Genomic DNA, 25574 nt, shown 5'->3' with positions numbered 1-25574 from the left:
CAAATCCTGATTGATTGATGTAATCCTCGGTTGGCTGAAAAGATGATTTGAGTCAGAGAAAGTTCTCTTTGCACAGCGCCATGTATGTTTCAATTAATACTCATGCTTACTTGATTTTTCCAATTCTTCTTTATATTATTACTCATATTGAAAATTAAATATTAACAATTCTTAAACAAAATGGAGGGGTATTTGATTGTTACCAATGGTTATATGTCAGTAAATCTGCAGAAAACATTTGTTCATATTTGTCTTTCAACACTACAAAATAGTGACTAGGATTCGTACTCCCCTCCGTTCTAACATGTTTATATTTATTTTCCTACAAACCAAGTCTCTCATGTCCTCAGAAGCCATCCAAATGCATTATCTTAGTACTGAATCTGTCCTGCAATTCTGAAATAGAGAGCTACTCCGTAAAAGTATAATATGTGGGTTTTTACAATCTCTCCATAAACACCGGTTTCTAATTTCTTTATAATCCGACACAGCCAGTAGCTGATTACAAAGAAAAGACATCAGAACTCAGCTGTAGTAAGTTATTGCAGCCCAGTTCTCAAGTCACAATGCCAGTAGCCAAGGTGAAAGGAAGGTCAGGTCACACAGCAGCAGTTTATTGAAAGGAAAACAAAATGTTTTTTTTTGTTTTGCTCTATTTTTCTAGTGCACAGTGACTAGCACAAAGAATATGGTTCTTTTTTTGCATTCCTTAGCTAATTATGGAAATGTTAGAATCTTTCTGCATGTTTCTACAAGTGCTAAGCTACAGCAGCTTTTAAAAAAAATAAACTTACTGGTATTGAACTGTTTCTAATATCTTTTTGCAGCAAATATCTAAAAGGTTTTTGATATGTTTAATTTTGCACTAGAGGTTCTTTAGTCATGTTTACAAACATACTCTGTCTTTCGATCCTTCTGTAAAGGCAGTAGTCAAAGTGGGCGGGATCGGAAGGGCACGGTGTGCCCCTATTTCTCTTATTAAAAGAATTCTGTTCCCCTGCTTTTTCTTTTCAAAACTGTGTCCCAGGACGGCAGAAATAGCAAATGCATTCAGATAAGGCTCGGCTTGCTTTCGTGTACGTTCTTGGACGGGCAGAGAAGAAAAAGGACTCTGTCTCTTCCTTGCTGCCCAGGGAAGACACGGACAATCTCCTCTACTTTTCTGTACTGGCAGCTGCCCCCCTTCTCTTCCTATTATTCCATCTCTTTCTGTCTTGCTCATCACTTACTGAAATCCGTGATTTCAAGAAACTGTTCACAACCTCTCTTTCCTTCTTTCATTGAGTTGCTTCCCTGTGAAATGGATCCAAAAAAGAAAAACACTCTTGCGGGAAATGCCCTTTATCTGACATTTTTCTATTCCAAAGTGCAGCCTCGGAATGGAGAAGAATAAAAGGTTTTAAATATGAAAAATAAATACATAACTAAATAAAGCAAGACAGAATGGTTGCAAAGTGGCCAGATTGGTTTTATTCACATCCAAACGCATCAGCCTCACTTTCCAGATTTTGCAGTGAAGCACTACTTTAGTTTTCTCATCTTTCTTTGAACAGCATAGTTGTCCCCAGGTGGGGAAGTGGACCATTCCTGGATGTATTGCAATACCTGGTTGATGGGTGGATTGGAAAACAAAATTTGTACCATGGCTCTGTGTTTATGGATTTAGTATTTTTAAACCATACTGCTTATGTTTTGTAAGGATATAAGCAATGGACATTGAACCGGTTCCATTCAGGGCTCTGTAGTCATGTCCTTAACTTTTCATCTGAAACCACTCACTGATTTCTGAATAGTGAGTGAGAGATCGTTAAGGTAACCACGTTGTTTCTGCATCTTACATTTCACATGCTTTACTTAATCTTGCATTCCCTATGAGAGTTTACTTTCACTTTTTTATTAGGCAGCATATTACTCTTATCAAGTGCAGAATTTGAATTGAGCCACATCCAAGTGTTTATAGCGGGCACAATTAAGTTGTAGCGGAAGGCATTGCGAGTTTCTCTCAGTGGGGCAGTATGGTGTTCAGTGGCGGAGAGGATGTGGCACTATGCCCAGAGCTGTTGAATTTGGAACTGGGGAACCGGGTTCAGCCTTCATGACCTGACCACTCTCCTAAGGGAGCATATTCCCATGCTAGACCTTAGAAGGCCCCACTAGACCTTAGAAGGCCTGATGTCGTAGCACAAGCAGATGTACCCTAGTGGTGTCAATTGTGGGTTAACCTTGAAGGACTCTCCGCCACAATCCATACTGAAGTTCATCTCCAGTCTTGCGGGCAGGCCGACAAAGCAGCACACCCTAGAGCAACAGTGATCCAGTCACTGTGACTGTCACTGAGGTCACATGAACCTTGAGCAGGTTAGGGCAGTACGAACGGTGTGACCGCACGGGGTACCTATTTCAAGTGGGTGCGTTGTGTTGCAAGTATATTATTGTTTTGAAAAAGCTTGCAGCCTCCTCTCTGGCCTCCAGCAATTTTCAGCAACAATAAAAATGTCATGATAACTTTGGTGATTAACCCCTTGCATGCTGATGACGGCCCCCAGCCGTCATGCACTACAGTGCTCGTGTGCTGATGACGGCTGGGGGCCGTCATGACCGCACCCGCGCTGAAATATTCAGCACAGGAGCGGATTCGCGGCAGCATGGAAGGGGTTAAAGTTCTTCCTAGAGAGAGATTTGAGTTTGGTCTAGTGGAAGGGTTGACTGGAAAGGAAGCACAGAGGGTTAATATGCCTGCTGCAAAGAACATGTACTATGCAGATCACAAAGTGCACATAATATTAACTAGGTTAGTAGGTTACTGCTTTTGTCAGAGAGATCCTTTTGTTACTTGCAGTTTATAAGTTAAAATCCTAACATAGAACAGTGAGCTATTAAACTATACTGCCTACTAGAATGGTTGTCATGTGGCTTCTACACATTGTAGTCCTTTGTCGTATGTAACATTTCCTATACAGTGATTTACACACGTATAAATGATTGTCTCTGCGTAGTGTGTGTGATGTAAAGTGCTCTGACACTGTACACTGGTATGAGTGGCGCTGTAAATCAAATTAAATGCATCTGAGAAAGAGTGTGGTTATGGAGATTCGAGGGGTACTGTTAAAAGGTGGTAGTGCGGGAGTCCAAGGCGTAGGTGATCATTGGAGGCACCAGCAAACATTGTTGCACAGGGCGCCACAGCACTAAAGCTTGCCCTGCCATCGAGGCCAGTCCACCTCACCCATTGGTACCTCCATTGGCCTTGTTTCAGCAGTAGTAGCTGCAACTCGCCAAGGATCGGCAATGCAGGATTTGCACGCACACCAAACTAAGTCTGCAAACTTCACAGTCTCTCTGCTTCATGCACAAGCACTTTTAACATGTGCTACCTGCTCGAGAGCCACTGGAATTATGCAGCACTGGGGGACAAAATGATGCTGCAGTGTTGAGTACATTTTGCAACGAAAAAAAGGCTGCACCCTAATGCAATATATTTTCCTATACTTTATTATTTAGACATTTTTTCACATGTTAAGTTTCTCCAAAGATTCTGCCTCATTAGTATCAGTATAACATACAAATGCAGCAGTGAGAAAGGTGATCAGTCAACCTTTGCAAAGGGCCGTCCACTTTGCAGCAACTCAAGTCACGTTCTTTAGTAACTTTTTATCCGTTTGAGCTACAAAAATGATTAGTTAAAACCGTAAGATTATGCAGTGGATGATATATTATGTGGCAAATATGGCAGACCCATAATTATATAGAAAACATTGACAAACTAGGATATTTTGCCATTCATGTTTGAACTGCTCTTATGGAAGATGGGAGGAGAAGTGCTAATGAGAGAAACTGCATGGCTTGGAGACAAATGGGTTGTGATTCCATTTTTTAGCGTATTTGGGACATTATGTGATTGGAAATATATCCCACTTTGTGAATGTATTTAAATGCCAATAACTCCTATTAAACCTTAAATAATCAAGTGAATCAATTGGCTGAATTAAATAACACAATAAGCTGCATCTGGTCGGTGAAATGCCAAATAAATACAAAAATTAAATATTTGGCACATTCTGGGTACACCTCTGACTCCGCCCACTGATCGAATCCTTGGGTTAGCTCCGCCCTCGGAGTCTCCTCCCACAGTTCCCCTACTTTTTTCCCCCACTTCGACCACTGTGTAAAGGTGATATTTTATCATATTATTTCTCGTATTTCCACAGTGTTTGCATGTAGTAATAATACATTGTTTTGTTTCTAAATTCACGATACGTAGGTAGACGATGCAGCGACATCGGTGACGTACTGGTGCAATATCAAGGTAAATCTGGCACCTAACTTTTTTTTGTGAATAATGATCAAACTGAATGTATTATTTTGTTTTCATTCTTGGGCTCTGCTATGTTGATTAATATTTCCCCCTCCTAAATATCGGCAACAACTGGGGCTGGTTTGTGTAAACTGATGTATTAGACTTTTTCTACAAAATGTATTTTACCATGGCCGCCAGCTTTCAGTTAGTTGTCATCTATAAATTGTGATTTTGTACATTTTTGTACAGAGAAAATCTAAAACTTTAATAAAGACGAACAGGCAGATGTTATATGTTTATTTTCCGGATTGCTGAAACTGCACCTGCTAAAAGGACACAGTAATATTATGGCATGTTATGATTTCATAGTGCAAAATGCGATGGGACCAGTCCCTCATCTTTATTGCTACAGCCTCAGCAAGATACGTTCTTTGGTTTTGCTCTCCACACAAATCACTGACTCCTTGATTTATTCTTTCTGGGTTTACCTCTACTTGCCTACTCCTTGCCTTAATGTTAACCTGTCATCTGCACTAAAGCCTCCGTTCTTTGATTTTGTTTCATTTTCCAACAGTTATCGTACCTTTCTTTGTAAGACTGTTCTGAGCCTCATTTGCTTGATTCGAAGAGCTCCTCCCTGCTCTCTCTGAAGTATTTTGCTAATGTTTCTATTTTTTTAACTATTGTAGTTATGGCAATTCAATTTCCCCTCAAGGTTATTTTAAGTGTAGACCTTCAGGGGAGCTTGGCCTAAATTATACACCTCAGCACCAACTAAGCCAACTAAACCCAAAAGATGCCAAATGTTTGCCACCAAGCACAAATCACTCCTTAACAGCTCACAAGTGTCTCTCCTGCCCTTGGACAATACTGTTCTACACTGAGGGCATCCACCTTTCATTTTTAACCCACCCACGGTCATGCCACTTCACCACACTTGATTTGTATCATGTCATGGAACCCATTTGGCTTCGGTTCTCAGTTCCTCTTGTGAAATCAGCCTGTAACTACTTGTATGAGAGCCCTTGGTGTAATATCTCAGGTAAGGTCTGCATGACACCATAAATAATCCTCATCTTCTCTCTCACCTGAAGTAGTGAGACAGAGATACCCACAAGCATACCAAAGGTGATCAGAGGAATTCTCAAAATAAGTCTAACCACTGAAAATCGCCTTGTGTAGCATTAAAACCCATATTTCTTTAGCCCACCATGCTACCTCTTTTTTATTTTTTTATAGTAAACTTTACTCGACAATTAAGTCATAAAAGCAGGCATAAAATACACATTTCCCAATATATAAAATACCATTAAAATGTATACAATAAATACTTAAAAGTTAATTAAACTACAATAGACTTTAGTCGAATGTCGTAAATACTTAAATTCATAAAAATCATAAAACATATTATTTATAGAGTCCAGGGTAATGTTACACAAAGCTCAATTAACTGATACACCTATATTTACAGCTAAATTAGGTAGCAAAATATTAAATTCTCATTTCACTGCCGTAATTGTTTTGCCCGAATTACCCATGCCCATTTTAAAAACTTGGCCACAGCTATAGCAATTTGGGGGCTAGGGTCTGTACAAAGAATTCTTAATGCCTCTTCATGTCTGCGGATGCCAATTAATTTACAAATAGGTCTCACCCACATTGATCTAGGAGCAACATAAAGGGGACAAAAAAAGAGAAGAGGACTTATAGACTCTTGTTCGTCCGTGCACCTAGGGCATTTATCATTGTCGTTTTCTCCTGCCCATTTTGCTGTAAATGACCTTTTTGGAAGGGAGCCTACTCTAAGTTGGAAATAGAGTTTACGGTCGTACTGCTTCTCTATGGCATCCCAATATAATTCCAGCTTCGGTTAAACCTTAAATTCCAGAAAACGACCTGTTAGATGTAAAGAAAGACCCTTCATACATGCTTTTAGATTAACCATCTCCCAAAACTTTGCCTTCAGGATTTTTTTAGAGGGGAATACAGCATTTTCAGGGCCGTCCCAAAGTTCCCCCAATCCCAGGCTGAATAACAAGGATCTAATGGCCCTCAGCCAGAATATTTTATGGGAAGAGTCTTTTGCAATTATTTCCTTTAGACCCCCTGCATAATGCTGTAATTCTTCTGTGGTCCATATCCTACGCCAGTAAAGTAACGGACGTAGGGAAGCAAGATCTTGGACAGATTTTTTCCCAAGGTCCCACATTAACGGTGTCAACGGGGTACTTAGTGGAACGCTAGTGGCTTTTCTCAGAAATTCATTTTCCGCTAGCGTCAAATTTCTTACATTTTCAAACCCCCAAAGTCCTGCTCCGTAAAGGGCAGAACTTAGCACCTTCATTCCGTATATCTCCAATAATGGGCTCATGGGTTTTGATACTGAGCAGTTAAACCTTTTGAGAAGAATACCTGCCTGCTGGTGATGTTTTAGGACTTCTAGATCTAATTGGCTCGTCCAACTCAGATCTCTCTGGAGGGTAACCCCCAGATAAGTAAAGGCGTCCACCCGCTCTAGCGGGGATTTATTCAAATATATCTTCCCTCTAAAGGGTTTAGCAGACCCAGGGGGCTTTCGGTCAGTAAGGACCATAAACTTTGTTTTCACTGTATTTATTTCAAGGCCCCAGTCCGAGCAAAAAACTTCAAAGCGCCTTAGGGCACATTGAAGCCCACTTGGCGTTTTTGAGTTTATCAAGGTGTCGTCGATGAACATGAGGATCGGGACACGCTTACCAGACATCGCAGGGGCATCGGTCGGGACCAAGGAGAGGAAGTCCGCCACCCCGTTCACAAAGAGCGAGAACAAGGTAGGCGCCATAACGCAACCTTGCCTCACTCCCCGATCAACAGGGAAGGGTTCCGTAACCTCTCCCTGGCGTCCCCACCGAACCCGAGCGAATGTGTCCTCATGTAAGCGAACGATCGGACTCAATAACTCAGGGGCCATCCCTAGCTCCTCCAGGACTCGCCACAATTTGTTACGGGGAACAAGGTCAAAAGCCGCCCTTAGATCAACAAAGACGGCATATAGGGTACCTTTCTTCAAGACCACAGTGCGCCAGTATAAGATAATAAACCGGAAGACCTGATCTATAGTGCTGGTCTTAGGTCTAAAGCCAGCCTGGAGGTGGCTCAAGATGTTATCATCATCCATCCAGGTCTGGATTTTCCCCAAAACCAGACGGCCCATGATTTTTTGGATGGAGTAGATCAGGCTGATAGGCCTATAATTACCTGCTGACAACGTATCCCCTTTTTTATAAACAGGCACTATCTCATCACTTTTCCACGAATGTGGAATTTCCATCCCTTGCGCTATGGCATTTGCCAGGTACATGATATAAAGCCACCATCTATTTTTATCATTAAGAAATAGGTCGGCGGGGACACAATCCATACCTGGGGCGCGTCCCTCAGTCACTAGATCTAGCGCCCTATCTACTTCTCTTACAGTGAAGGCGGCATCATTGTAAAAAATATGGACGTAAGTCCCCTCACTAGCGTATTGAGGCTTAAAGTAATCTACCCATGCGCTTTGAGTAACATTATTTTGAGGGCTCTCCCGATGCCCACTCCTGTCCCATTTAAAAAGTTTCCCAAAAATTTTGGGATTCTTGGACTCGCATGCCGCTTTAAGTTCCTGCCACCTACTCTCTTCCCATGCTTTTTTAGCAATGAACTGTTTATGCCTATAATTTGCTCGAGCCACCTTTATTTCGGTAAAATATTTAGTTTTTAATGCTTGGCCAAGCTCCACCCTAGCTTGACGGCATGAGCCATCATGCCAATTCTCCACTTTTCGAGTTTGGGCTCTGTTACCTTGACTAGGTTTACAGAAGTAAGTTTTCAGTTTGGTAAAAAAAATTATCATGGTCATCCATAAATGGTTTATACAGGGACCCATGCATTATGACCACCTCCATGGTTGCTAGCACACCTTCCAAACCTAACTCAATCTCAGTCAGAATATTCTGGTGCTCTACAACCTGACACCACTTCAGGTGGCGCTCATCATTTGTTATTACTAGGTCAGGAGGAATAGATCCTCTGGACATTTTGTCCACTTTATGTAGACCCAAGTTGAACACCATGGTCAGGGGGTTGTGGTTACTCTCGATGCGGGCCATCACCTCCATATCAAGAAGAGTGTACCACAACTTAAGGGGAACAAGTAAGTAGTCGATATTTCTTGCCCTAACACCATTATCGAAAGTTTCCTTACCAATCCTGTCCGACAATGTTCGGACATTGGCAGCCCCCAACTGGTTCCCCATGTAGAGGCCCTTCAACTGAATAGCAGCCTCTGTCCATTTTCTTATAGGTTTACTATCCAGTTGAGAGACTCCCCACCTACAATCCTCATCCTCTGTTAAGTGCATGTCATCGAGACCAAGTGGCTCGAAAGTGGTATTAAAATCTCCAGCTATTAATGGCAATACATTAGTGGGGGTGGCCTGAAGCAATGTTTCCAGGGCTGATACGACATCAGATTTCCTACCACCTGGTAGGCCCCTGGCATAAACATTAAAAATATCGATTTTTAAGTTCGATGGAAAACTAAACCTAACAGCAAGAATATCATGACTTATCACAGGGAGTAGTTTGGTGTAACACTGAAGGCTTTGCCTAACCCATACCACTAGTCCACCCATAGGACGATCTAGTTGTTTTTTGATCGCAGGGACAAAAAAATTCAAATAACCCACTTTAAACACAGGTTCAACCGCCCAAGTCTCCTGTAAAAGATAAATATCAAATTTGTCGATAAATTCCATCCAGGCGGTTGAGTTAAGTTTAGTCCCCATACCTGCCACATTCCATGAAATAAAGGATGTCTGGCATACTGACCCCTCTGACCTAAAAGCAAAGTCTCCTGACACGGGAGATACACTAGGGGCTTGGTATGTAATATTCTGCTTTGCTAATAAACCCGCTCTTTTCGCCACCTCTACGTTACCTAGACATGTGGTGTTTTGCCTACTGCCACCATTCTCTCCATACCTACTTCCTTGGGCGGTCCCTTGCCCAGCCCTCCTTTCTACATCTTCCCCATTTCCTGAAACTATACTATTTGAGACGGGACTTTGGGATACATCCCGTCAATCGCAATCCCCCAGCCCTGACAAAGCCTCAAAACTATTGAACAGCCTTATGTTTCCCAAGGGGCAGGGATTAAGTGCTTCTCCCAGTAAAAAAGTATCCCTCTCAATGGAAACTGGGGGCCATAAAAATAAGATAGGGGGAGTGCTTGTATCCCAGTGGACCGGTCGTATTGAGGCCAATTACTGATGTGATTGACACACCTCCAGTCTCTGAAATTAATAATGACACAATCCCCCGTCATCGACTTATGACTCGTTCCTAACCAATTCACCCTCCTGGCAAACAAAATTTCAGCATGTATATTGATCGGCAGTGGTCGATACTCATTAAGCCAGAAAGTGCACTTATTTTTAAGATCAACATATGACTCCCGCTTCTCCTGGGCCAATGAGGGGACCCCCACCAAGACTGCCACAAAGGGGGCTGATTCAGGCGGGAGATCAATGTTAGGTAAGGTGGCTACACTGTGTGCCTTAGGCATCAAGGACAATTTTTGCTATGTGGCCGGTCTACTCCCAGCTACCTCGTGCGTCCTATTGGCCGGAGCTATATTCCCTGCCTCTACCAAAGTGGGAGGCGGGAGAACCGCGGTACACACCATGGTGGCTGACTGAGTAGAACTATCCCCCCCCCCCATTGCAGCACCAACAATACTAGACTCAGTTGAACTTTGGGCTATAATTTTTTCTGCGGGCTGATTGGTGCACTAGACCGGGATCCCACCGGCTTCTGGACCGATGCAAGCGAAAGTTCGAGGCACACCAGTCTATTTTCAATAGAGTCTAGCCGATCATATATTGGATGGCATATCTTCTTGAAAGTGCCCTCCAGTCTTTTCCAAAACAATGGACCCAAGTCTAAGTGTGCTTCCTCCCACACAGATGCTTGGCGGCCATTGTGCCCTTCTTTGGCAAGCAATACAGTTCGAGTAGAGCTAATGAGTGACGTAACCACAGGATCCTCAGTGGATGCAACTTTTTTGGTGATTTTTGCTTTCCTCCCCCCAGCTTGCATTGGTGCCCCAGGGCGTTTTCTTTTTGTTAGCGCCCCCCCTCCTGCTGAGCAAATCCAGATTTTGCATAGCAAGCTGAATGAGTTTTAATGTTAGGGGAAGGGACTCTTCTTGCACCACTCTGAGAGTCCATACCCCTGAGGGAGTTTGCACTAGTTTCCAGGATAATCACTGGTCGTGGTGATAAACTTCTCTCCTCCACCCCCGAAGGAGGAAGCGTACCCTGTGAATCAGCCTGTTGATATAATGGCGATCTAGCCCTTGCCAGATTTCCCAGAGAAGATCTTTTATCAAAGGTTGTGTCCAGGGATAGGCTCTTTTCTGTGAGTTCAATATCCTTGGCCAAGACTGTCGATACCCTGATAAGGAAATTATCCAGTGTCCCTAGTAATGTACCTCCAGTTGACTTCCTGCCATTTATACCTACATTCGGTGAGGTAGCCAAACTTGCTAGTGAGAAGTCACTACTTTACACTCTTAACTAGCAGGATATATCACACCAACACTCTGTTATGAATCACTGACCTTGAGTGGTTGGAACGGATGTTAGGGGGGGTGGCCCGTCCCGTCCTTATCCGTTCTTGAACGGGCTTAAACAGGCCCGCCCTTGGCCCGGGCTTCTCCTGGCTCGTCCCGTGACGCGGAGGGCTGCCCCGTTTAAATGCGCCTCCTGGCGCGATAATGCAGCGTTAATTATGCTGCGCCGTGGTGGCGGCAATATGCAAGTTCTCCCCCGCTCCGCTGAGGGCTGCCCAGTTTAAATGTGCCTGCTGGCGAGATGATGCAGCGTCAATTACGCCGCGCCGCTGGGGCTGCTGGGTAATATGGTCCCAGCGCGGCGGCGTCTGTAGCGCTGTGGGTGGCAGTGGCGACAATGGCGGCAAGGTAGGTCCCGCTCCTTCCTGTACGGCCGACTTGACTCTTGGCGGTGGCGGCAATATGCAAGTTCTTCCCCCATGCCACCTCAGTTTGGACCCAACCATATGCAAATCACTCTTGTCCCCTCTCCAATAGAAACAGTCCAGCCCAAACTGCCAGGGAAAGTCCTCCATGAACTGGAACACAAGCGACTCAAGACCGGTTCAGCCCTGATTCAGGCTCTTCAGTTGGGTGCAATTTGGATCCCCACTAGGTCATTAATGGGGCCCTCAAACATTGCCAGGAGTGGGTCCTCAACATCACCAGCTAACTTGAAAGCCTTCCTGATTCAACTGATGAACGACAAGCCTTCTCTGATAGGAATAACCACAGATCCTGGAATATGAGCCATTTCACAAAGAAACTGTTCCAGTAACTTAACATGACAATTGTCATTGGTTAAAATCTGAGATTTCTACATTTAGAAATCTCCTTGTACAGTGTGCCGGTCATGCACTACTATCAGACTCTCATTGGGGGGGGAGGGCACAGGACAAGCAGGGACTTCTGAGTCTCAGCTTTTGGGAGTTGCAACTATTGCCCTCTGATGTTCTGGGTCTGTCCTAGTATGGCTCTGCAAACTGGGCTAAGTACAACGGATGCTGCAGTTGACTCAGTGGTAGTGTTGCCGGGTATCGCTGCCTTCTCCTGAAGGTTGTGTGGGGGTGTTTAAGCTTAGAGCACTCAAATATTTCAATAAAGGAATGTCCCGTGCAGTCTTTATCTTTTACAATAAAGAGAATTACTTTAATACACCGTAGAATCAAATACTATTCTCTACTATCCACAAGAAACAATTTGGTGTTGCTGGATGCCATTCAGGCAGTGCTGGCCTCTCCCCTCTTGCTCCCTGCTTTACTTATTGTCCAGGTGCGATCCTGGTTCTGGGAGCTCAACCTTTGCCTTAAGGTATGCAGGAGCAGCATGAATTAATGTTAGCTTAAGTTTTTAATAATCCTGAAATACATGAAGGCAGTTCTGGCTTAACAATGGCCGATTAGGTCATCTGTGAGTGTCTCTCACTTTTAGGTATTGGCGATTGACCAACGCTGCAACCAGTAGGTCCATTTGAGATCCTGGTCAGTCCAGATGACACCATTGTGGATACAGTCTCTTCTGGCTTATGACATTGGTAGCTGCAGCCCTGCATAGGCACGGTACGTGGACTGATACAGCCCCTACGCAGGCTGGTTTCATTTCTGGCAGTCGCACCTATGCATTTGCTGATCCCTTCTGGACAGGTGTTGTTGTGCACAGGTCAAAACACTTGGCATTTGCAGCCGGGCACAGCCCAATTATGATTGCTTGACAGTTGTGGTTATGCATAGGCTGGTTCTGACATACATTGACAGCTTGAATCCTGCCTTGGCAACTGCAATCAAGGAGTTGCAGTTCCTGTCAACAACTAGCAAGGACAGGCTGGGGCCCTGTGGACATTGGGAGTCCAACAGTTTTACCTCACCCAAATGCTCTTCTTGGGGCTGCACAATGGCAATGCACTTCTAGGAACATCAGGTGATGTCTGCTCACCGCTAGGAGGCTGGCTGTTGGATATGAGCTATGGTTGTACAACATTCCTCTGAGTACCCTGCAGCCCACTTCTTTCTTACTTGGCTGTTCGAAATGGGGTCTCTAGTTGGCAGTGGTATGCACATTGTCTAAGTAGGGACCCTCACTCTAGACAGGGTAAGTAAGTTACACACCTAAGATAACCCCAGCTCAACCCCTTGGTAGCTTGGCACAGAGCAGTCAAGCTTATCCCAGAGGCAACGTGTAAAGAATGTATGCATACAATCACACACAGTAACACAGTGAAACCACCATAAAAGGATGCCACATCAGTTTAGAAAACAAACCGATATTTATTTGATTAAAACAAGACCAAAATGATACAAATCCCCCGAACATAAGTTTTGCAATATTAAATACAAAATATAGGGTTTAGAAACAGATTGGACGGGCTGGGGCTATCTGAGCGTGCTTGACTGAGACAAATCCACAAAGTACCTGGCATTTGTCAAAAATCAAAGATGATGCATAATGCAGGGGAGATGAGCATCAAGAAGGCAGGTGAAGCATCGATTCCTTAGGGGATACCAGGTCGTTGGAGCGAAGATGACGTGAGACGCAGGGGAGGTGAGCCATCGATTGCCGGTGGAGTCCTTGGCTCCTTACTGCGTTGTCAATGATGTGCCGATATCCTGGTACAATGCATCAGCACTGCAATGATTTCTTGCATGTGGAGGCAGGCGCCATGTCGAAATTAGAACAGTGAGGATGCATCCATGCTGCATCAGTTCCTTTTGTGACAAAACCGATGCTGCATCAGAGCAAGGTGTCACAGACCTAGGTGATGTGGTGCTTGATACACACTCAGCGTCAATTTTTCAAAGGCGCTGCAGCAAAAAGTTGGGGCCTGCAATGTTGTGGCAGTCAATACGTTGCGCACTCAGCGTGTGGAGATCACAGCTTTGGTGCAGGCAGTGGCAATGCATCAGTTCTTGAAGGAATGCACCGGTTCCGACATGACATCTGGAGTCTATACTTAGGTTTCTTGGTTTTTCATGCAAAGTCACCTCCAAAAACTGAGAACTAGATTTGGCACCCCTTGCATGTATGGGTTCTAAGCAGAATGCCTGGGGGATGTAGATTACAGTCTGTGATGTCCCTGAGACTGGAGGAAAGCTCAGTTCAAGCCCTTCGAGAAACTTGGAAAGCAGGATATAGAAAGCAAAGTCCAGTTATTTCACTGCTAGGATAGAAGCAGCAAGCAGCAGGCCATCACATCAAAGCATGTAACAAAGTGGTAGTCCCTACTGACAGCAACACAGTTCTTCTTACTGGCAGAAATGTCATCAATCCATAAATGTTCTGAGTATATGGTGTCAGAGGTCCAGTACTTATACCTATTTCAGGCTTTGAAGTAGGCAAACCTCAAAATAAATTATTTGTAGTGCTCAAGAGCCTGCCTTCCCCTGCCCGGTCTCCAGACACACTACATGGAGCAGGAAACTCTTTGTGTGAAGACAGGCATAGCCCTATTCAAATGCAGGTGTCAGCTCCTACCACCACTCTAGCTCAAGAAGGCTCATCAGCCTGATGATGGGCCATCAGGATATGCAGGACACACCTCAGTTCTCTTTGTATGTGACAGTCTAGAGTGAAATCACAAAGCCAACTGTCAGCCAACCAGATGTGTATTCCAGAGACAGGAAGAAGCACAAAATGGGTAAGCAAGAAAATGCCAACTTTCTAAAAGTCGCATTTTCAGACTTGCAATTTAAAAACCAACTTAACTACAATATGTATTTTTAAATTGTGAGACCAGAGACACCAAACTATCTGTTTCCAAGGGAAATTACACTTGAAATATGTTTCAAGGCAATCTCATGTTAACCTGTTGGAGAAACAGGCCTTGCAGTAGTGAACTACAGATTTAAAACTATTTCACTACCACGACATGTAAAAACATAAAAGCACATGGCCTACCTTTTAAGTACATGGCACTTTGCCCTTAGTGCTACCTAGGGCCTACATTAGGGGTGCCTTACATGCAATAAAAGGGAAGGTTTGGGTCTAGCAAGTGGTTTAAATTGCCAGGTCAAAATGGAAGTTTATAACTCCACAGACAGGCTCTGCAATGGCATGCCTGAGTCATGGTTAAAGGGCTATTTAGTGGGTGGCACAATCAGTGCTGTAGGCCTGCTAGTAGCATTTACAGGCCTTGGGCACATAAAGTGCAAAATACTAGGGACTTACAGGTAAATTAAATTTGCCAATCATGGATAAACATATTGTGATCACATTTTAGACATGGAACACTTGCATTTTAGCACTGCTTAGAAGTATTAAAGTGTCCAGAGTCCTAAAACGAGCAAAATTAAATACGGGATAGAGTAAAAAAGCAGGGGACAGAAGCAGAAAGACTGGGGAAACAGCTCCAACAGATACCAGGGATAATGCATCCCCTTCCCCCCAGCTGAAAGTAGGAAGAACTAACCAAACTCCTGGGAGTTCTCATCACTAAGGTGGTAGAATCTGGACAGACCATCAGCATTGGCATGTTCTGTAGCAGGGCAATGTTACACTGTAAGGTCCATTTCCTGTAGGGAGATGGGCCACCTCAACAGTTTTGGTTTCTCACCCCTCATCTGCATTAACCATATGAGGGGTCTGTGGTCTGTCTGACCCTGCGAGTGAGCCCCAAACAGGTATGGCCTTAGCTTCCTCAGCACCCAGACCACAGTAAAAGCTTCCCTTTGAATTGTGCTCCAACTCTGTTTCCTGGAGAGTAAACTCCTGCTAATGAAACCTACAGGTTGGTGTAGGCCCTCTTTTGGTTTAGCTGTGAAAGCCCAGCTCCCACACCAAGCTCTGAGGCATCAGTCTGCACCACAAACTTCTTAGAGAAGTTGGGCGCTTTGCGCATGGGGGCCCTGGACACAGACTCCTTCAGAGTGTCAAAAGTGGTCTGGCATGCCTCAGTCCAGATAACCTGTCTTTGCTGCTTCTTGGACGTTAGCTCTGTCAAGGGGACAGAGATGGTGCCATAGCCCTGGATGAACCTTCTGTAGTACACAGTGTGACCTAATAAGGCTCACACCTCTGTCTGGGTCTTGGAGGGTCCCAAGCCAAAATGATGTAAATCTTAGGTTGTAGGGGCGCCACCTGGCTGCTTCCTACCTTGTGTCCCAAGTACATCACAGACCCTTGCCCTATCTGACACTTACTGGCCTTGAAAGTGAGATCTACCTTCTGCAGTGCCTTCAACCACTTCCCAGTGGTGGTGCAAGTGGTCCTCCCAACTATAGCTGAAAACAGCAATGTCATCCAGGTACGCAGAACTGAAGTTCTCAAAACCCGCTAGGACCTGTTTGACCAATCTCTGAAAGTTGGCTGGGACATTCTTCAAACATAAAGGCATAACGTGGAACTGGAAGTGCCCTTCTGATATGGAGACTGCTGACCTCTCTCATGCCACCTTGGTCAAGGCTATCTGCCAGTACCCAGATGTTAGATCAAATGTTTTGAGTAATGTGGCATCTCCCAGCCGATTAGTGAGTTCATCAGCTATGTGGAGGGGATTTATGTCAGTCTTGGTGATGTCAGTGAGTCCATCGTCGTCCACACAGGACCGCAGTTCCGTTGTGGCACCGGGTGCAGCAGTTTTTGAAACCACTGGGCTGGACCAAGGACTGCTGGAGGGTTCAATCATCCCTAAAGCTAACATCTTGGAAACCTCTCCCTTGATGCTTGCCCTCACTCTGTCAGTCAAACTGTAGATTTTGTGTTTTACCTGTGCACTATTCCCAGTATCGATGACATGAGTGCACCATTTGCTGCCTCCTGGAGTGAGTGAGAACAGAGTGGAAAACTGCCCTAGCAATTGACGTCAGTCACTCCGTCTTTCTAGGGTCAGAGTAGGGAAGAGGATCACACCCTTTACTGGCCTATCCTGCTCCTTGGAAGGCTGGCAGTTGGGGAGAGGGTCACTTTCCTCTTCAACCCCGTCTTCAGAATCGAAGAGCATGGTCAACTCAGACCTTTCATAGTGGGGCTTGAGGCGGTTCATGTGCAGAACCGTCAAAAGGTTCTTGTGAGGCTGCAAGTCCACCAGGTTGGTGACATCAAGCTTATGCTCGTTTACCTAAAATGGGCTAGACCACTTGTCTTGTAGAGCGTGGGGCTCTACTGGTCTCACCACCCTCAACTTTTGACCAAGCAGAAATTCAACCTAAGTCATATTCTGGTCGTACCAATGTTTCATATCCTTCTGACTAGCTTTTAAGTTCTATGGAGAGGCTATCTTTAAGTGGGCTGTCTGGTTCCAGAAGGCCAGTATGTAACTAAATACGTCCTAGAATGGTTTCATAGGAGCTTGCTCCTAGCCTTCCTTAACCAAACTGAGAGGTCCTCTCACAGGGTGCTCATACAGCAGCTCAAAGGGACTACAGCCAACCGCCTTCTGGGGTACCCACTTTTAGGCGACAAAAAGGTATGGTAAGAGGCCCTCATGGGCCCTCATGGCTCTGACAGACCCATTATCATGCCTTTCAGGGTTCAGATGAACTTTCAACCAAGCCATTGCTTTGGGGGTGGTAAAGGGTGATACATTTGTAGTTCAATCCACACTCCTTCCACATGGCCTTCGTGTATGGGGACATGACATTGGTACTCCAGTCAGATACCACCTCCTTGGGGAAACCCAAGCAGGTAAAGATCCCCATCAGTGCCCAGGCTATGACAGGCACCATCCTCAGAGGGATAGCCTCTGTGTATCGGGTGGCTTGGTCCACCAAGACCAGGAGAAACCCGTTGCCATTGGCTGTTTAGGGGTCCGAAGGCCTCACAATGTCAATGGGCACCTGCTCGAAAAGGAGGGGCTCACATCAGGGAATGGTTGTAGGGGAGCCTTGTATTTCCCCCCAGTCTTGCCACTTGCCTGGCAAATCTGAAAAGACCAGCAGAATGCATCTGAGTGCCTTTTTATCTGGGGCCTGTAAAAGTGGGTGACAAGCTTGTCAAAGGTTTTATCCTGCTCCAGATGATAGGCACATCAAGAGACAAACACAATAGGAAGGTCCTGCAGCACTGGGTTACTACCACCACATGGGCTACCTCAGGCTCAGCAACCTTAGGCTTGCTATACAGCAGACTGTTTTCCCAATAGATCAAGTGCGATCCAGACTCTGCCTAGCTTTCTGCTCCATGTAAAACTCTTCCCAGATTGGACCCTCTTTTTGATGTCAATGGGCCAGCTCCGGCAAGTCCCCCAGTTCAGCCACTTAGTCCCCTGCAGCTTCCAGGGCGTCTCCCTCAAGATCATCCTCTTCTCGGACCATGAGAAATTCTGGAGCGGGTTTCCCTTGCCCTTCCTCTTTCTGGCAGGCACTTGGGCAACTGTTTGACTCCAGGTGCCGTTCGCTGCGTGAAGCCTCCCTTGCCCTGTTACTGGAGCGTCGGACTTTGTTTGCTGCAATCTTCACGGGTCTCTCTGCTGCTACTGAAGCCACCGTGTGTTTACTGGACTCGGACTGTGGGGAGAACGTGCCTGTTGGGGACTGCGAGGACCAGCATTCATAGCTGGAGTCACCAGCTGGTCCTCTTCCCCTAACCAGCCCCACCTCCCGCTCGCAGAATATCATATCTCACGGCCCCCGCTTCGCGGGAGCCGTTCGCTGCATGAAGCCTCCCTTGCCCTGTCACTAGAGCGTCGGACTTTGTTTGCTGCAATCTTCACGGGTCCCTCTGCTGCTACTGGAGCCACCGTGTGTTTACTGGACTCGGACTGTGGGGAGAACGTGCCTGTTGGGGACTGCGAGGACCAGCGTTCATAGCTGGAGTCACCAGCTGGTCCTCTTCCCCTAACCAGCCCCGCCTCCCGCTCGCAGCATATCACATCTCACGGCCCCCGCTTCGCGGGAGCCGTTCGCTGCGTGAAGCCTCCCTTGCCCTGTCACTGGAGCGTCGGACTTTGTTTGCTGCAATCTTCACGGGTCCCTCTGCTGCTACTGGAGCCACCGCGTGTTTACTGGACTCGGACTGTAGGGAGAACGTGCCTGTTGGGGACTGCGAGGACCAGTATTCATAGCTGGAGTCACCAGCTGGTCCTCTTCCCCTAACCAGCCCCGCCTCCCGCTCGCAGCATATCACATCTCACGGCCCCCGCTTCGCGGGAGCGGTTCGCTGCATGAAGCCTCCCTTGCCCTGTCACTGGAGCGTCGGACTTTGTTTGCTGCAATCTTCACGGGTCCCTCTGCTGCTACTGGAGCCACCGTGTGTTTACTGGACTCGGACTGTGGGGAGAACATGCCTGTTGGGGACTCCGAGGACCAGCATTCATAGCTGGAGTCACCAGCTGGTCCTCTTCCCCTAACCAGCCCCGCCTCCTCTCCTATTACAGCTGGCCCCCCCGCGCGACGTGGGAGGCGCGCGGGAGTGCGCCGGGCTAAGCCCGGGCACGGGGCGGGCCGTCTGAGGCTGTCAGTGGCCGATAGAGGCCCGGCTGGGCCCACTCTCTGTGAGGTACATAATCCGATTCCTGCAGCTATTTCTGTGATTGGTAGTGTCCACTCAACTATCAGTATGGTGCTGCGGTCAGGGAAGGGGAGAAAGGTTACTATATCTACCCCGGGGGGGCTGTGACTGGGACCACGGACCGTTTCATTAACCGGGCTGCAAAAATTTTGGAGAAAGAAATAGCAGAGACAGAAAAGCGCCTGTCCCTTGACCTGGTGACGGGCAGGCGCTCTTTGCTTGGTGCTATTGGTGCATCTGTCTCCCCCGTATCTGGATTGGCGGACCTGGGAACAGCTATACGTTCGTCCTGTAGCCCGAAGCCGGTAGAATCCGGTGCAATTGACTCTTACCTAGAGAATACTTTAGACAGTACACCCATAAGTGGTTCTACACGATCCCTGACTAGCTTAATAACGTCAATGGACAGTCCTGATCTCGCTCCACCTCCAACGAATACCCAAAGTGTTCAAAATAAAATTACCAAAAGGAAACGGGGAGGGAGCCCCCCAATGGAGAAACCCGCCAAAATATCTAAAAACTGTGGCCTAACACCTAGCCCTAGTTTATTAAATACATCTGTGAGGCTCTCAGCCCCTTTTAACATGGTTCCTGAATATACAGGCAATAGCGATCTTTTAGGAAAAATCGAAATTTTAATGAAATCTTTAATGCTGCCCCTACTGGAGCGAACACAGATTATTAACTGTAAACTGGATCAGCTCGAAAATGTTGTGGTAGCTAATACTAATACACTAGAAAAAATGGTTACTAGAACAGAAACTATTGTAACCCCATATACTGAGCTCATAGAAAACGGTGTTAGTACAGATACCCAACCTGAGATAGTAGTTACTAGTACCCAGCCAGCGAGAAAAGATGTACCCATCCCCAAGCCTAGATCCAAGCTAGTATCCCGCGGGGCGGTGAAGGAGGCCCAGTCCCAGCCAAGGCCCCCTTGAAAGTAAAGGAAACTCCACCTAAGGAAATTAACCGCGAGACCAATAACCAGGCAGGGAAAGTTTCATACCCAGATCTCCCGCCGTAAGCACAGCCCTTGGTAGTGGTCCTCACGGGCGTCCTGGCTTTAAAAGAGGAAGTTTATGAATCTTTTGCCTCATAAAATAATAAAGTGGTAAGCTGGCTTAGCGTGAATAGACCTCTCCTCCCTTTACATCAGATGAGATTATCATGGTCAAGAGGACCCCCTGGGTGGGAAGAACGGGCAAATCAATTAACGGTGATTGTGTCCTTGTAGCCTTTAGAGATCCGAGGGCAGTCACCCACATTTGCGCATGGGAAAATCATAAGACAGATACAATCATCCAGCCATTTCCCCTACATTTTTTCTATCCACTGAATTATGAGAGAGAACTCACAAGAGGCCAAGGCGAATTGATTAGAGTAGTAAGGAGGAATAATGATAGGGGGGCTGGGGTAATAAGGCCCCTTTGTTTCCTACTGATGCCTACGTTAGCCATAATCGATTTATTTGTTTAGAAGCCGTAGACTGACTGACTAAGTCCCAGCATGAGCTAGTGAGTAATTGTCCCCAGATCAAGGTACTAGGCTCACCCCCTAATTATATAGAGTCTTCTCAGCATGTGGAGGCTATACTGTCTGATCTTGCACGGGGGGGGGAATGATAGCGCCCCATCCCGCGATGGAAACGGGACTCGGGGCGTAGCTACCACTATACCAGAAGGACATGGGAGTATTTCGTTTAATACAAACCAACTAAGCCTGCCGGAGAGTCCCTCAAAAAGTGCTGAGGAAGCCCCCGTTTACAGTACTGAAATAAGTGATAGATGGTTTAATCTTGCCTATTGGAACATTGCTGGCTGGAATAACAAACGAGACTGCCTGGGCTGGAAAGATTTTTTGATCAATTACGACATATTATGCTTCCAAGAGACTTGGTGGGTGAATGATATTAATTATGATGGTTTTGTATCTTATAATTTACCAGCACAGGCCTCGAATATGGGTAGAGCCAAAGGTGGCCTGGTTATCTTACTCTCAGTCAAACTTCCAGTTAAGGTTATTTTGCATGAAAATGTTGGTTGTCACTCGCAAATTGTGTGGTCATCCCATAAGAATGGACGTAATACATTGTTGATTAACCATTACAACAACGTGTTTGATTCTTCCCGCTGCCTGGTGGTAAAGGAATTGGAGAAGGCCCTGGATAAGATATTTAAGGATAACTGTGTGAACTTCTCAATCATCTGGGGCGGGGATTTTAACACCACAACGTGTACACTATCAGGGACCAAGGTTTGTGGGTACAATGATGACAGTGGGGATGGTATTATTCACTTTCCTCACAATGCGTATGGAGAGTCGTTGAACCTGGTTCTGGCCAAGTTTGCATTATTTATACTCCAACCTGCTAAAGACAGCGAGGGTAACTTCGTCCCTACCTTTACAGGGAGGAATTCGGCCACGATCATCGACCATCTGTTGATCACTAATGATATTAGTCCCTTCTGTGATGCCCCAGTTGTAAGGGATTTAGCTCTAAGTGATCACAACTGTATCACACTTGTGATCACTTTCTGGGGCCTTAAGCCTCTGTCCAATACTTGTACCATCAATGACATAGTGCCGTGTAGATCCAATGGCTATAGGATAAAATGGAGGGGAGACAACTCAGAAAAGCTCCTGGTTAAAATTGTGTCGGCTTGCCTCCCGGATCTACAAGATTGCCTGGATGAGAACTCTTCCACTCAGGGAATTCTATCTAGTTGTAATAGGATAAATATTGTAATTTACAATATCCTGACAGCTACTAAGCATGGTAATAACAAACCTATGATCGGTTGGTTCGACCACGCATGTACTGAGTCCCTGAGGAAATTAAAGACAGCATTATCCAGAAGACCAAGGGATAGATCGATTGTCTCAAACTTTCGGGATTCCTATAATGAACAGCTTAAGCGTAGGAAGAGAGAACTTCGGGAAGAAGCCTGGGATAGCCTGACTAGAGCAGTCGAGATGTCGGATAGTAAACTCTTCTGGGATGTGGTTAATCGCCCCTTTTTAAGAGTGAGGTTATTCCAGTGCTCACCGCCCATGTCAGCAGCGAAAGCTGGAAGTCACATTTTGGAAGTATATTCAACTCGAATGGAATGGCAATTCCAATCACTAGGAACACTGAACCCTGGCTGGCCACCCCGTTGAATATTACAGTACAAGAAGTCGAGGTGGCGATCAGGTGTAGTAAGGGTGGGAAGGCACCCGGTACGGATGGGGTACTGATCGATCTGTATAAGACTGCCCCGAATTATGGGGACCCGTATTGGTTAAAGTTTTTAACGCTGCAGTGACTGATGGCACCCCGCTTTCTTGGGGGGAATCGGTGATTATACCTATTTATAAAAGGGAGTTATGGCAGATCCAAAGAATTATAGACCAATCTCCCTCCTAGATTCTTCCTTCAAGACAATGAGCCGGGTGTTGCTGGCTAAGTTAGAGGACTGGGCGGAGAGTAATGGAATTTTAGCCCGTTCCCAGTTTGGGTTTAGAAAAGGATTAGGGACAATTGAACAGTGCATAAATTTAGACCTCGTAATAGGGAAATATACGCGCGCCAAGAAGGGCTCGCTTTTTCTCTGTTTCGCTGATCTAAGCAGCGCGTTCAACTTAGTCGATCATGCCCTACTATGGCCAACACTACTTGAACTGGGTGCACCCTCGGAGATCATTTATTTCCTTGCCAGATTATATTCCAATTCATCGGCACGTATCATATATGGCATGGGTGGGGAGTGCACTGACAGTATTGGGGTTAACCTAGGCAGAAGGCAACGGTGCGTCTTGGCACCCCTCCTTTTTTCTCTTTTTATTAATGCCGTCGAGGCTGAACTTAGGTTAGTTAACTCCGACGTACCACAAGTAGATGGGCTGGCCATTCCCGTTCTGCTTTATGCCGACGACTCGGTACTTCTATCTAGAACCCGCCCGAGGCTTGCATAGACTGATGGATAGGTTTGCGGGGTTCATAAATGAACGCAAACTTAAGATTAATTACACGAAAACCTTTATCATGATTTGTGGAAGTAAACCGAGGAAGTCTAGTTCCTTTTTTATTGATGGGCAAAGGATTGAGGTTGTCAATACATTTTGTTATCTAGGTATAACCTTTAGTAATGATGGCCTGTGGACATAAGAAATATTGAATATCAAAGCTAAGATGTCCAATAGCACACACAGAGTCTTTAAGTTTGCAACAAAGCTTGGACAACGTCGTATTTACGACATGTTGCAAATATATCGACTGGGATGCGCGCCCATAGCCTTGTATGGGTCAGGGGTCTGGGGACATAGCCGTTATGAGGCTCTGCAAACGGAAGAGAACTGTTTTTTTAAAAGATTATTGTGTTTGTCCCAATCAGTCTCTACACCGATAATACATAATGAGCTAGTGATAGAATATTTGTCCGACCTAATTAGTTTAAGACCTTTGATGGGTTGGAGAGCAAATTGAAATAAAGAAGAAACTAGCTTTACGAGAGACATTATTACTGACTGTCTTCGTTTAGACAAGAGGCTCTCGATTCCTTGGATTAATTACGTTGTGACCACAGTAGGAGTATTATTGAACATGGACATTTTGGCTGATCCAGCCAGTTTCTCCGATATCCCTAAAAAGGAGTTAAAATCTTTGTTTTTAGGGAAAAAGGCAGAAGCACGTAGGGAAGCAAAAATGTTGCTAACAATTCCCCAGTACTATTACTCCAATATCGAGACCACTGGTTTTCAGACCTACCTAACTGCGGTCACTCGGCCGTCTCACCGGTACGTCCTTACCAGGCTAAGACTGGGTATTGCCAATAATTTGGTGGCATTTCCGCATATAAAAATCCATCCTTCTGTACCGTGTCCATGTGATGGGATTACAAAACAAAGCACTGTTCACTTTTTATTTTTTTGTGATTTTTACTTGCATCTACGTGTATTTTATCTAAAACCATTGTTTAAAAAAAGGGCAATAACAACTGTTAAATCAGCTATGCGATTGCTTTTCTCCCTGAATGATCATGAAATTTGCTTTCGTACTGCGATTTTTATCTTGAAATCCATCTCTGTGAGGAAAAGTATGCTTTTTTTAACTCTTTCCCGTATCATGTAGCCTTAATTTTAACCCGTTGCGTGGAATCTGTATTTGCGATAAATGAATGTCTATTGTCTGTTATACCATGTGCTTTTATGATTGTTGTTTTCAATTAATCGAATAAAGCTTTGAAATCGAATCGACTCCAGGTCCTTCTGATCACCCTTTGCCATGGGCTGAATGGACACTCATGCCTACTCAGACAGAGGGCCTGATTCACAGAAGTAACTTAACCCCTTCGCTGCTCATGACGAGCTCAGCTCGTCATGAGGCACACTGGAGCTGTGCTTATGACGAGCTGAGCTCGTCATGAACAATGGGATCATGCAAAGGTCAGCACAGGAGGGGAAAAGTCATAGCAGCCAAGGTGTTAAGACACAATCCTAAACTTTCTACTTTTGGTATTCCCAGAATACACTTAGAACTTTTGGTATTTACAGAATGCACTTACTACTTTTGGTATTCACAGAATGGATTTACGACTACTAATTTTGCATCCGCACTCGGGCTGGAAATTCCGGCACGGAGGTGGAGATTCCGTCCCAGAGGCGGAGATTCTGACCCGTAGGTGGGACATCCGGCCCGGAGGTGGGAATTCTGGCCAGTGGTGGAGATTTAACCATGGTCAAAATCTCCACCTACGGGCCGGAAGTCCCACATATGGTTCGGAATCTCCGCCTCCGGGACAGAATCTCTGCCTCCCCTGAATATAGGTTTACCCAAAGAGATCAATGGTTTCTTATCACCTGGGGGTATTCCTTACCCTGAGAACTAGATTGGGGCCCTTTAGAGGACTCTTGTTTACCCTTGTCCCCCCCCCTCTCTTGTGATGAGATCCTGCCCACTCTTGGCAGAGTATCCCCCTTATAGCCTCATGTGGACCCTGGTGCTGAGCCAGCAGTCTGCATCCTGAGCAAGCTTCCTTGGGTCATTAAGCCTAGTAACAATCAAATGCTAACAAAGTGCTCCCATGCAATCAAATTGTACAGCCCTTGAAAATCTGTTAACACACTGCCCTTCACCCAACCATCCAGCGATCTGCAAAAAGAATCAACACATTCCAGCCATGTTTAGGAATCAAGCTTCTTACTTTCCCTAAACTTGACTCT

The 25574-nt window shown here is 45.6% G+C and overlaps 1 long non-coding RNA gene across 1 annotated transcript in view; it reads left to right on the top strand.

Moving 5' to 3' along the window:
- Positions 1–4259: 4259 nt before the first annotated feature.
- LOC144819813 (uncharacterized) overlaps positions 4260–25574 on the top strand; it is a 280712-nt gene continuing 259397 nt past the window's right edge. The window contains exon 1 of the long non-coding RNA XR_013607581.1: positions 4260–4306. This is a non-coding gene — a long non-coding RNA (uncharacterized LOC144819813). The remainder of the gene's footprint in view (positions 4307–25574) is intronic.

This window comes from Lissotriton helveticus, chromosome 2_1 (assembly GCF_964261635.1).
Source record: "Lissotriton helveticus chromosome 2_1, aLisHel1.1, whole genome shotgun sequence".
Lineage (NCBI taxonomy): Eukaryota > Metazoa > Chordata > Amphibia > Caudata > Salamandridae > Lissotriton > Lissotriton helveticus.
The sequence above is the reverse complement of the archived record's forward strand: the minus strand, read 5'-3'. Positions and strand labels throughout refer to the sequence as shown.